This window comes from Triturus cristatus, chromosome 6 (assembly GCF_964204655.1).
Source record: "Triturus cristatus chromosome 6, aTriCri1.1, whole genome shotgun sequence".
Classification (NCBI taxonomy): Eukaryota; Metazoa; Chordata; class Amphibia; order Caudata; family Salamandridae; genus Triturus; species Triturus cristatus.
The window spans coordinates 1,145,561,579-1,145,574,133 of NC_140589.1; positions in this window are offsets into that span (position 1 = coordinate 1,145,561,579).

Sequence of the window (12,555 nt, forward strand, 5' to 3'; positions counted from 1 at the left end):
CAGGTGCGACGAAGGCACGCTTCTGGGAGATGCGGCGGAGGCACACTTCTCCGGCGATGCGATGACTACAGCTGTGGCGGCGACATGCTTCTTCTCGTTGCGTCGCGCTTCCAGCTCCCAGTGACACGCAGGCTTCTGCAGATAGAATTCCCAGCAAGGAAATTCAGAGGGGAGCTGGTGGTGAAGTCTGTTGTCCCTTAGACTTCAGCAGGAGGCAAGCACAAGTTCAAGCCCTTGGAGAAATATTCTGCAAGATAATGAAAGTTCTGTAAAAAAGTTCCTTCTCCTCTCCTTGGCAATGAAGACACCACTGCAGGCCAGCCCAACAACACAGCACACTGGCAGGGGGCAGTCCAACTCCTACAGCTTCCTTTGGTTCTTCTCCTTGGCAGAGGTTTCTTCTTGTTCCAGAAGTGATCTAAAGTCTTGGGGTTTAAGTCCCCATATTTATACTACTTTTCTCTTTGTTCTCTGAAGGCAGAGAGGCCTTTTCCTAGTCCAAACCAGTTCTGGTCAGTCCTGAAGCACTTTGTTTACCTGACTCCTTCTTTCCTTTCAGAGTGCAGGGCAGAGACATCAGACACACAACAGGAGGTGGAGCCAGCATCATGGAGGGAACGCACAGCCCTATTCCGGTCCCAGGTGCAACTCCTCTCACCCATCTACATGCAGATCTTTCTATTCAGCCCTGTGCTGACTCACCCTCTCCCCTGGAATCCCCAGCCACTGTCACTCATGGAACGAGACACACAATACACAACCTAGCAGAGGCAGGCTTGGACAGTTAAGCAAGAAAATACCTACGTTCTAAAAGTGGTATTTTCAAACACAGAATGTTAAAACCAACTTTACTAAAAGATGTATTTTACCATTCTGAGTTCAGGCATTCTAAATTCGAATTTCAACCATGTTCCCTGACTTAGTTAGGATTATAAGATGTAATAATCAAACTGCCCATTCTAGCCTATGGGGAACATGTAGCTTTGCAATAGTGAAAAACGAAAATGGCTATAATTCACTATTAGGACATGCCACACACACCAGGGCACATCCTACTTTATACTTACAATGCACCCTGCCCTTGGGCCTACCACAGGGGTGTCTGATATGAAGATAAGCGAAGGTGTAGGGACTGGCAAGTGGGTGCACTTGCCAAGTTGACATGGCAGTCCCAGACTGCACATAGGCTCTGCAATGGCAGACCCGAGACACACTTTATAAGCTGCTTCTGTGGGTGGCACAACCAGTGCTGCAAGCCCACCAGCAGCATTTGGTTTACCAGCCCTGGGCACACATGGTGCACTGTACTAGGGTCTGACAAATAAATCAAATAACCCAATCATGGAGTCACTAATCAATACATCAATTTAACATAGGTAGCACTTGCACTGTGGCACTGAATAGCAGTGGCACAGTGCCCAAAGCATCTAAACCAGCAAAATATATCATAAACTGAGGAGGCAATCAGAAAAATGGAAGGGAGACTCATGCCAATGGTACCAGGTCTAACAGTACCCTTTTTAACTGTCAACATTGGAGCGTTTTGCTTTTGATATTATATTACTTAAAATAATTACTTGAAACATGCACGTATATGTTATAGGTCTCTTTACCATGCCATCCTTGTAGCAGAATTAAATCATTGGTGAACTTTGTAGTGGCTAAGTTACCTAACTTGTGATGTACAGATGTTGAATGTTGTCTGCTTTTTCCTGTTGTGGATATTGGCATTGTTCTTAACATCAAACATGTAGTTTGACAGAATTGTAATGTGTGTTTTCATGCATGGCTAATACTGGTGTCTTTCTTGTACACAGGTGATGTTATGTTCATGGTATGTACTTAAAAGCACTATTTACGATGTGTTGAAAAACATCACAAATACACAATAATGCATTTGTTATATGTAATAGATCACCTCAATGTCATCAATGTTTGGTTGTTAGTTCTGGTGAGCTAAATCTTCAACATGGAAGGAAATAAAAATATGTTTTAGCAGTATTGAAATGATGGCGTATGTGTACTTTTGACACAATTGATTGGTTAAACTTACAGGCGATGTTAATTCAACAAATAGCAGAATTTTTTTTAAATGTATTAAAATGTATAATTTATTTTAAAAATATATGTTTTTTGACTAAGATAGTAGAAAGTAATAGGTAAGAAAACTGAATATAAAGAAATTACAAATCCAATTACAGACCGAGATGTGACAATGATGGCGAATGCAATTTTAAAGGGTAAAGCCATAATTGATGGTAGTCCATGTCAAAAATAGATGTTTTCCTCAGATGGTAAATGTGTAGAAAAAATTGTCCCAAGTGTAAATGGTACTGTCTCATATACGGAAAAAGGACTTGTGCCTCTTGGTGGTAGTTTTGGTGGGATCATCTCCCACTATTCCGGCTGATCAATCCCTCCTCAGGTGCACTGATGGATCAATGGTTGCAGAGTATAAGGTGATGCCAGATTGTTCCTGGTGTTGCAGGGACTCCCTTTCTGTGGAGGAGCCTGATGGAGTATTGTAGGATGTTGAAGGCCGAGAGAAAGGAGTACAAAACTGACTAATAGTCACGCATATGTCATTCAACCTATCCTGCAGCACCCCAGGAAGCACAAGAATAGATATATGCCTCTCTATGAGCTCCTTCTTCAACTGCTTGATGTTCCCCATGAGCAGGTTGTTCTCTCTGAGGAGCTCTATGGCCTGTCCCATCTTGTCTCTGTGCCGGGAGGCTGCTCCTATGATGTTCTGGCCCATAGTTTCCCTAAAACTAAGGGCATCAGTGTCCTGACTCTGTTGCCCAAATGGTGGTCTAACCCTACTACCATGTGGCCTATGCACAGTTTGCACCATAACACCGGGTCCTAGCTCAACTGCACATGGTGTTGTTGTCAATAGAGGAGCTAGGACTGAGGTGCATACTACAGATGTTGATAGTGATTTGGGCCACATGGAGCTGTTATAACTACTGGCTGTTGGAGTGGGGCAGACACTAAATTGATAGTATGAGTGATGGTAGGCAGAGTAAGGTCCTAGCAGCCTGTCGAGACAAAACTGATGTACGAGGCTGCTCCTCATCCAGATCAGGACCAGCATGAGTTGTTTCTTCATTGAATATATCTGCAAGATTGGAAGCGTGGTTTGAAGTACTTGATGCGATTTCATGGACTTCAGCTCTTGCTGCTGGCCCTACACTATAACATGCAATAAAGAGCATCTAGGTATAAATAGGTTAGAAAACATTTCTATATCTGCCTTTAAAATGAAAATGCTTAATAAAAAAAATGTGAAAGTTATTTTCAATGTTAAAAAATGTGCCTTTCTATGATCTAAGGAAGAAATAACAAAAACATTAGTTTGGGAGAAAGGGGCTCAGCACAGACCACAGACCACTTGAATTGTGTGAAAATGGCCACTTTATTGAAACAGGTGAACATCACAATATTTCCCTGGGCAATCCTCCTCACAAAACTAGAGCCTTGATATACATCAGAAGAATTATCCATTCTCCTACCCCAACCCCTCCCATTCCACCCACATCCCCCCGCAACTATCTGCTTCCAATTATACTGCAGCTCAACAGTTTACAACCTTAACTTTACCCTACATCCTACAGTCTATGACTGCATGTATTAGCATCTAACCAACTAAACTTCCTATACTTAACCTTGAACTTCCAGACTAGTCCAGGTGAGAGGTTGTTCACCCCCTCCCTTTCCACATAGTTTGCCAATGACAACGGCAATCCAACTTCTGTAAATTCATGCAAAACTTTCCAGGTCACTGCCAAGCACCTGTCTCAAGCAGCAAACATTTTACAAACAACAACCTCCAATTGTGTATCTGCCCAAATCAGCAGCGCCACAAAGAAAAAACGGAACTGATGAATAAATACCCCGCAAAACTGAGAACATAGGGGCAGGCCGGCAGGGATAAAAAATCAAGTTTAAGACTCTCTGCCACCAGTCACCAGGTCACCTGCACCTAAATTGGTGGCAGGGAGCCCAAAACGCCCATTATAGAAATCTTTGGGCTACATAAACATAGAAATATAGCACAACAAGATGGAACTCTCCTGAACTGCACCACCCTCCTAATATTTCCTAGGGACAGACCTCCCTGTGGCTGGCTGGCCCCAAAACCTCCATTGGGAGAGAAGGATGCAGCACAGGCCACAGACCTCTTAAATTGAATGAAAAAAGCCGCTTTAATGAAACAGGTGCACATCACAATAGTTCACTGGGCATCCACCTCACAAAACTAAAGCTTTCTATAAAACAAATTAACTATTCATTCTCCTACCCCCACCCTACCGTCTTACCAACATACCCCACCCTGCAACTGTCTACTTCCTATTGTACTGCAGTTCAACAGTTTGCAACCTTAATTTCCCCCTACAGCCTATGACTGCATGGATTAACATCTAACCAACTAAACTTCCTATATTTAAAATGGAACTTCCTGTCCAGTCCCTGTGAGAGGTTTGTCACCCCCTCCCTTTCCGCATGGTTCGCCAATGGCAATGCCAATCAAACTTCTGTAAACTCATGCAAAACTTTCCAGGTCGCTGCCACCCAGAAAAAAGCCCGCCTGCTGGCTTTAGTTGCCTGTCCTCTCCATTCACTCTCCTGGTATTCTAGGCCCATTTAACTATGAATGTTCAGTGTCCTTGCCAACACCTCTCTCACCTCCAACAAGTACAATTCCGTACTAATCCTCAATAGATGCACACCATCTCCCCTAAAAAATTCAACGCTGCCATACTTAATGTCCGCATCATTGTCAATCCCAAAATCAATGCCCCCAGAAATGACTCATCTCCCTATTCACCTTCCTATGCCACCTGGGCATAAACACAGTCCAGAGTACAAAGCAACCATACCACTGAGCTTTGATCTCCAATAGGCCCCTCTTCATGGCCCTTGTCAGCCCCACTCCTTTTTCTACCACTTGGTCGTTCTCACCCAAATGGAGCACCAAAACATCTCTTCCCTGACATCATGCCATTCAAACACCGTAACAATTTGTGCCATCTCATGCCCCCTTTCTCCGCCAGGCGACTGGAAACAATCGATGATAAAACCCCAAATTGGCACCATATCTCCTCTGCACCACTTGCCTCTCTGCCCACTTGATAAACAAGTGGCCTACCACCCAAATGAGTATGCCCTCTGGGGCCCGGCCTGGAACGTGTCCTGAAACAGAAGACTACGGTAAATACTCAAACAGCATCCCCCTCTCCGTCATGCTCAATATAAACTGGACCTGTCCTCAGTCCCACTCCACCCTGCCATCCTGCACTGTTCCCCAGTCTCCAAAAATTACACCCAGGTCTGACCAAGTACTCTCCATTTTAACTCGGCCAGGGACCCTACCACCAATTTCAAAATCCTGTGTTTCCTGCTGTCCACAAATCTTCCTGCGTGGGTGTCTTGCATCTGTCCGCCTCTTTAGCCAACCCACTGAATTTCCACACTGCGAATGAGTCAAAGCATCCGCAATGTCATTGTCCACCCCTGAAACGTGACGTGCCCTGAACAAAATGTCATTCCTCATGCAACCAAGCACAAAAACTTGCAGCTATTGTAACACTTGTCTATCCCTGGCAGACTGTCTATTCATGATCTGGATGACTGCCATGTTGTCTACCCTTAACAACACCCTCTGATGCGCCAACTCTGCTCCCCACAACATGATGGCTACAGCCAGCAGAAACAATTAAAAAAACATGATGCTCCTGCATCCCTGCTTCCACTGTCCTGGCCATTCCTCAGCACACCAGTGCCCTTGCCAATACAGATCAAAACCCACACCACACACTGCATCGGAGAATATCTGTACATCCTAGTCCATGTCATACTGCATATCTAAAGGAATCCCATTGAAGGAATTCAAGAAAAAGCTCCACATCCTGAGATCTTCTTTCACCCTTGCTGATATGCGCACATGGTGACGTGGCAATGAGAAACCTGATAAAGTCAAACCCAACCTTCTGCATAAAGTTCTTCCTGCCCTGACCACTCTGCAACCAAGTTCAGGGCCCCTAATAACACTTTAATCTCCTTTACCTTCTCCTTGCCCTGCATGATGCTCAACAGCACCTTTATCATCTGCTTTTTGTCCGGAGGCAATCTCGCCTGCATTACCTATGAGTGTGTCTAAATCCCGAGAAATGACAGCACCTTACTCAGCCCCAGAGCCTTCTCGGGAGCCAAAGGGACTCCCAGGCCACCCATGAGGTCGTAATATCTTACCAGCATCCGCTGGCAATCCACAGACCCCAGTGCCCCCACAAAGAATAAATCGTCAAAGTAATGTGTCACCAGCTTGTGTCCCATGCACCACATGAAAAGTCACTGCATAAATTAACTTAAACACTAAAACAACACACACAGTGTAGAGCAGCCCATTGACAGTGCCTTGTCTACATACAAGTGCCCGTCAGAATGCATGCCCAACAGTTGGAAATCCTCTGGGTGCACCAGTAACAGTTGAAAGGCTGACTTCACATCACACTTTACCATTTGTGCCCCCTGGGCTGTCTTAACCACCAACAACATTGCCACTGTTGAATAGGACATGGACCATAGGTCCTCGAAAAATAAAACCATTGACTGACCCCCCTTCAAGGCTAGACAAATGCTGTATCAGCCGAAACGCCCCTTTTTCCTTCTTGGGCACCACAACAATTAGTGACAAAATTAAAGCGTCCATTGGCCAAATGGTTCTCAAAGGGGCCCGTTATCCTTCCCTCCAGTACCTCCTTGTTCAGCTGATCCTAAACTACCTGTCTGTGCTCCTTCACTGACCATAAATTATCCACCTATCTCCTGTCCCAGTGGCCTTCATACCCCAAGCGGAAACCCCATCCGACCCCAACCGCAGCATTCTAGCCTCCTTCACCCGTGTCGTAGCACCCCAACCAGTACTCCAAACTGTCCCATTTAACCAGAGTACAAGCCTTTCACACCATATCCCTGTGCCCCTCTACCCCGTCTGCATACAAATGATTGTGGCTGCTGCTGTGCCCCAGGGCCCCAGAAAACTGCTGCCACTGTCCCATTTTCTGTCCCTGATGTTCCCTGGCAGAACTGAAGCAATTTATGAACGCATTCCTTCCCGAACACTTGGAGCACTTATGCCGAAACCTGCAGTATTCCTGTGTACATAACCTCTTGTAGTAGTCCCAACAGGCTCCCCAAGTCCTACTATGTCCCTTTGTTGCACTCCCCACCCATCCCCAGGAGGGGCATCCCTGAAAGGGCCTGTTGACTTGCCTCACCTTGCCTTGATAGATCCTGCTCATCAGCAAGGGCGGCTCACCGTGGGAGTGCCGCGGGGTGGTAGGGCAGGGCGGGGCTGGGGCAGGGTGAGGGGGTAGTAGAGCCCGACATACGACGGACAGGAGTAAGGAAAGGAATTAAATAAATAAAACAATTTACCTTGCGCGCGCTGCATCACCAACTCCACGATGCAGTGCGTAAGGTAAATGTTTTATTTATTTCATTACTTACCTTAATCCAGTCTGCCATATTTCGAACTCTACTACCCCCCACCCTGCCCCTACCCCGCCCCGCCCTACCACCCCACAGCACTCCCACGGCAAGCCGCCACTGCTCATCAGACATCTTTCCATTGAAGTGAAGAGTCCTGCAGGGCTCGTCCCTGACTCCGACACTTTTAATATATACTTGTGTCCATTAGCAGATATTGTACTGTCGTAAGGTATATCCATGGTATCATATGCTGAAAACACCCAACTGGTGATCTCTCCAACTCATGGACAGGGCCCTCATTCCCCTGCATCTGGACCTTGTCTGTAAAGAGTAGCACGCTGGATGGCAGAATCCTGCATCAAACTAAATGGGGAGAAAACTGAGTTCATTGTACTAGCCAACAATACCAATCCCCAGTTGGACCAAGGCTGGCCAGATTGCTTAGGCATGCCCCCGCCCCCGCAGCAGTTATCAAGCGCCTGCGGGTATGGTTGAATAAATCATTAGGCATGAAACCCAGGCCACAAAACTCTGTGCATGCTGCTATGACATTCTTAGCATGCTCTGTAAAATTATTACAGCTGCTCCCCCTCCTCTCCAGAAGGTTTGTGGTCCAAGGATTAATTCTCTCCCACTTGGACTACGGGAATTCGCTATAATTCCCAAGCGCCAAAAGCTGTTAGCAAAAAGTTGCAAGTGGTGCAGAATGCATCAGCCCGAGCTCTGCTTAATGTCACAAGATGCAACTCTGCCTGACAGGCCCTGGCCACCCTTGACTGACTACCTGTTGAGTAGAGGGTCACATTTAAAGCCCTATGTATTGCACATAGGCACTACAGACAAAAGGATCTTCAATTCTTAGACCACTGATTTCCATCTACATGCCAAACAAGGCCCTCCAATCCACCAATGCCCACCTGGGCACCATTCCTTCCATTCGAAGAGTGAGAAGCAGAGGGCGGTCCTTTGGCTACAATGTGGCCAAACTATGGAACACCATCCCCCTCACAATGAGATTCATTGACAATGAACTTAGGTTGCACAAGCGCCTCAAAACATGGCGATTCGACAAATAATCTCCCCCTCAGCACAAAGGCAGATTCTGTGTTGTGTGGCCAGTGCTGGGATGCCTACGGGTAGCCATGCGCTTTATAAATGTGCAAGGAATAGAATAGACAACCAACAGTCCACTTGCTGTGAAAATAGTCTTCCAAAATTTGGCCCTGCCCATGGTGTGCTTGCGTAAAAGTCTTTGTTGAGCTCTCTGCACTTCACCTCAGGGTTCAGCACCAGCAGTGCCCTGCGCTCCTCATCATACTGAGCCCAGGCATAAACTCCCAAATGTAATCAGAGCTTTGCATATAATGTCCATGTATTTATACATCACCACACATCACTCCAGAAACTTTCCGCAGTAGACCCTGGTGAATGTCAAGAACGCCACAGTTCAGTTGCAATCATCAAGTGTACCTTTGACCTCTTGGAGAGCTCATACTCCTCTTCCTTGAACCCCTCTTTGGAGTGTAGCTGCCTATGCAGGAGCTTGAACAGAAGCTGCCACCTCGCCACCTAATTCCATTTCTCTCGGCCCACCAGACATTGATACATTAATTCATGTGTTACCCATAGCCATTTCTCCTTGACAACTCCTCCACCACACAAGGAGCATTTCATAACCGCACCTCACCTTCCTCAAGGTAGTCCTCCTCATAATCAACCAGAGTTTTGTCCGCAGTGTCCACTACCCATGCCCATCAAGGGTCTGCAGTCTGTCCGTGACATGCTACCACTGATGCAAGCTTTGTTTTGGGCCGACGGTCGACATCCTGTGGGTCAATGCAACCCCTCCATACCATTCTGTCGGAGCTGCCAGTATTGACCTCTTGCGGCTGTAGCTGGAGGTTGCCCTGAACCTTTCTGCCGCAGGTGCTGATGATGCCTCCCTGGCCGTTGAGTGGCCCCAACCGATATCTGACAGATCGCACCAGGCCCTGCCATCACTTCCCCTTAGAGCATGCAAGTCACACCAGACTCTCCTGTGTAAGCCCAAGTACTGTACCCATCAACCTGCAAAGAGGACCACAGAACTGATGTACTGGTTCCCTGTTCACTAGCTGGTTGGCCCGTGGGAAGATTGGGGAACCACAGCTAATTGCCCTGATCTGCGCCTATACTACTCTTTGTGCACTCTTCTGAAAACCACTGCCCCTTCCTCCCGATAAACCCCTTCCTGCTCTGCCTCGCCCCTTCACCCCATATTCCCTTGCACTTCAGGCACCTCCATGTGTTCCTCCTCACTCCACTCCAGCAGTGCCACCACAGGGGCTGATGCTGTCCCCTGGGCCCCCAGGGGCCCCTCCCCCTACTTGTGGGTGGTGTAGCCACCTCTAACCTATGGGGCCCTGTCCCTGATGTGCTGTTGTTCCCCACCCGCCCCATCCATCATGGACCTCCTGACTTATCAGGCAGGGCCTGGGGGACCCGTTCAAGCCAGTCCCTCTCCCCCAGCAGTGAGCCTGTTGTGGGCACATGTGATCCCCCTCCTGCACCTGGCATCATCAAGCTACCTATGCTCTTTCTTTTCTAAGGGCCCCATCCTTGAGGGGACTCCTAACAATGCCAATGTGGCCCCCCCCACATCCTAAGACCACCCCTTGCAGTGCTCTCGATGTGGGCAGCTGAGAATCTGCAGCCACTCTGTCCAAAAAGGCCTCCCTTTGGTACCAGGCATTTCCTCACTGCCTGTTGTGCTGATATGTGCAGATGGCTCCAAAGGTGTTGGCTGCACTGTCCTGCACATTCCGGCGGCTGTCCAGGACATGCGCAGGCTGCACGGTCAGACCGCTGCAATTTCTCTCATCATTAGGGCCCCAGCCCCACGTGTGCCAGCATCAAGGGCCTCGCCCCCACACTACCTCCTGCCTCTGCGCTGTGTGACACTTCAATTAAAAACAGGCCAGCAGGTTCGCAGGAGGCCTCCCCAGCTGAGCCCGCCCTCCTCACACGTGCAGCCACCTCTCCCTGCACCTCTCAGAGCCATGCGACTTGTTGTCAAGCGGCGTCTGCGCTTACCTTCTTGATCCCGCTTGCTGCAGCTCTCACTTTACGGGGCAGCAAGCAGGCCAAAAGAGCTACTGCCACGCTGTCCAATGCTCTATTTGCCGGGCAGACCGCTGCAACTCTTCCCACCACAAGATCAAGGCACCCGGCCTCCTTCAATAGGCGCAAAGCCTCTGCAACCTTCTCCTCACCACCACCAGTCTCTAAAATGGTGGCAGGGAGCCCAAAATAGCTCATTATACAAACCCTTGTGCTACATAAACATAGAAATAAAACCCAACAAGATGGCAGTCTCCTGGACTGTACCACCTTCCCAATATCCCCGGGGGGCAGACAATTTTGACTTTGAACAGTCCATCATGTTGATGTACAATTTGTATAACATTAAGCATGACTTGTAAAGTGTAACAACCATATGAAAATGTACCAGAAACCTCATGAGCCTATAGCCCTCCATGGAGCACTGAGTGCAAATAATTAATATGGTAAGTGTGAAACAATAGGGACAAGTAACCAAGCTTTCTATATGAAGGCTATGAAAAGTGGGTGCATGGCTTTTTAGATTACTATCTTACTTGTCTAGATTCTTATGAGTGCAGCATATGGTGTGATGAAAGTGAAACATGATATATATACATCACAATTATCCATAATGATGCTTTCTGTGAGGTCTAGTCATTGACCACTAATAGTGTATAAATAGTTGTGTACTGCACTTTAGAGTGACTCCATCTATAAAATAAAATGTCATAGCAACAAATTTGCACATTGAAATATATTAAAAAGAATTGCAAAAGTCATGGTGTTGACCAGACCCATACAAAGAGAATAACTTGAAATATCTTAAGTTTCATGTAGGTACTGCAAAACAGCACTCACACACGGTTGTTCCGTGTTACCAGAGCTTAGCACATATACACCTAACCTATATATATTCTGTAAGGAATTAAGGTGATATATGATTTTAGATTATACATCGATAATAAAGTTAGTTTCTACAAGCAACTTGCTAAACAGTATCATACATTTAAGGCTTAATAGACACATCAACATGTAATAAAATACGGATGAAAACATGACATTTGTTATATAGTGTACAGTGATTCTACTTACTGGTCTCCACACCACAAGGGATTACTGCAAAGTGTTCATTGTATAGAATCCCATAACCTCCTCTTCCCATGCAAAACAACCACCAGTCTATTGGGCCTCTAGGTGGCCAGGGATCTTACCCACTCATGCAGATCGTTTCAACACTTCCTAACTTCCTCCTGTGAGAGTCTTTGTTAGATACAGCATTCACTCTTAAGACAATTCTCTCCTGCCTTTTTTGATTGATAGTAGTACTTTGGACAAGGGCTCCAAATATGTGGATCTAGCCTAATTCACCATGACTGTCAATTCTGTGTCTGAGAAGTTGGGGTTTCTTTTGCCAGATATGGTGTAAATGAAGACATAAAAATATTGTATTCAAATGAAACAGAAAGGAATAATGCAACACCATTCACAAGAAAAGAAAGTGGCAACAAAAAAATACCCTAGTTCTTGCTGGTTGCATGTGAGAAAGGCAAAGGACCATGGTTTGGAATGGGGAGTGTTCTATAGTGTGCTGTGCAAGTGTGATTGCGTTTCATCTCAGGTGTGTGGCCTACGTGTCCATCTTTATGACACATGGCTCCAACAATCGAAAGCATGTCCGCAACGTATTTACTCTTTTGGTACACTGGTGATGGATGGTACATCGCCCCTCCATCACTGACAGAATAATGTCCAGCGCCAGACGATTGTGCACCGTCTTACCGGGCAGAATCACTAGTTGAACGGTAAAACCTCCGACAAGGCTGATGGCAGTTCTCCTGTCCAATATATAAATTGAGTGTGAGATACTCCACCAGCCCAATGGATAGATTAAGACTGCTGTTGTGGAGGATGAATAGGCCAACCACCAAGAAATAAAGTAGTCCCTTAGTCACTGAACATGAAGATGAACTCTAT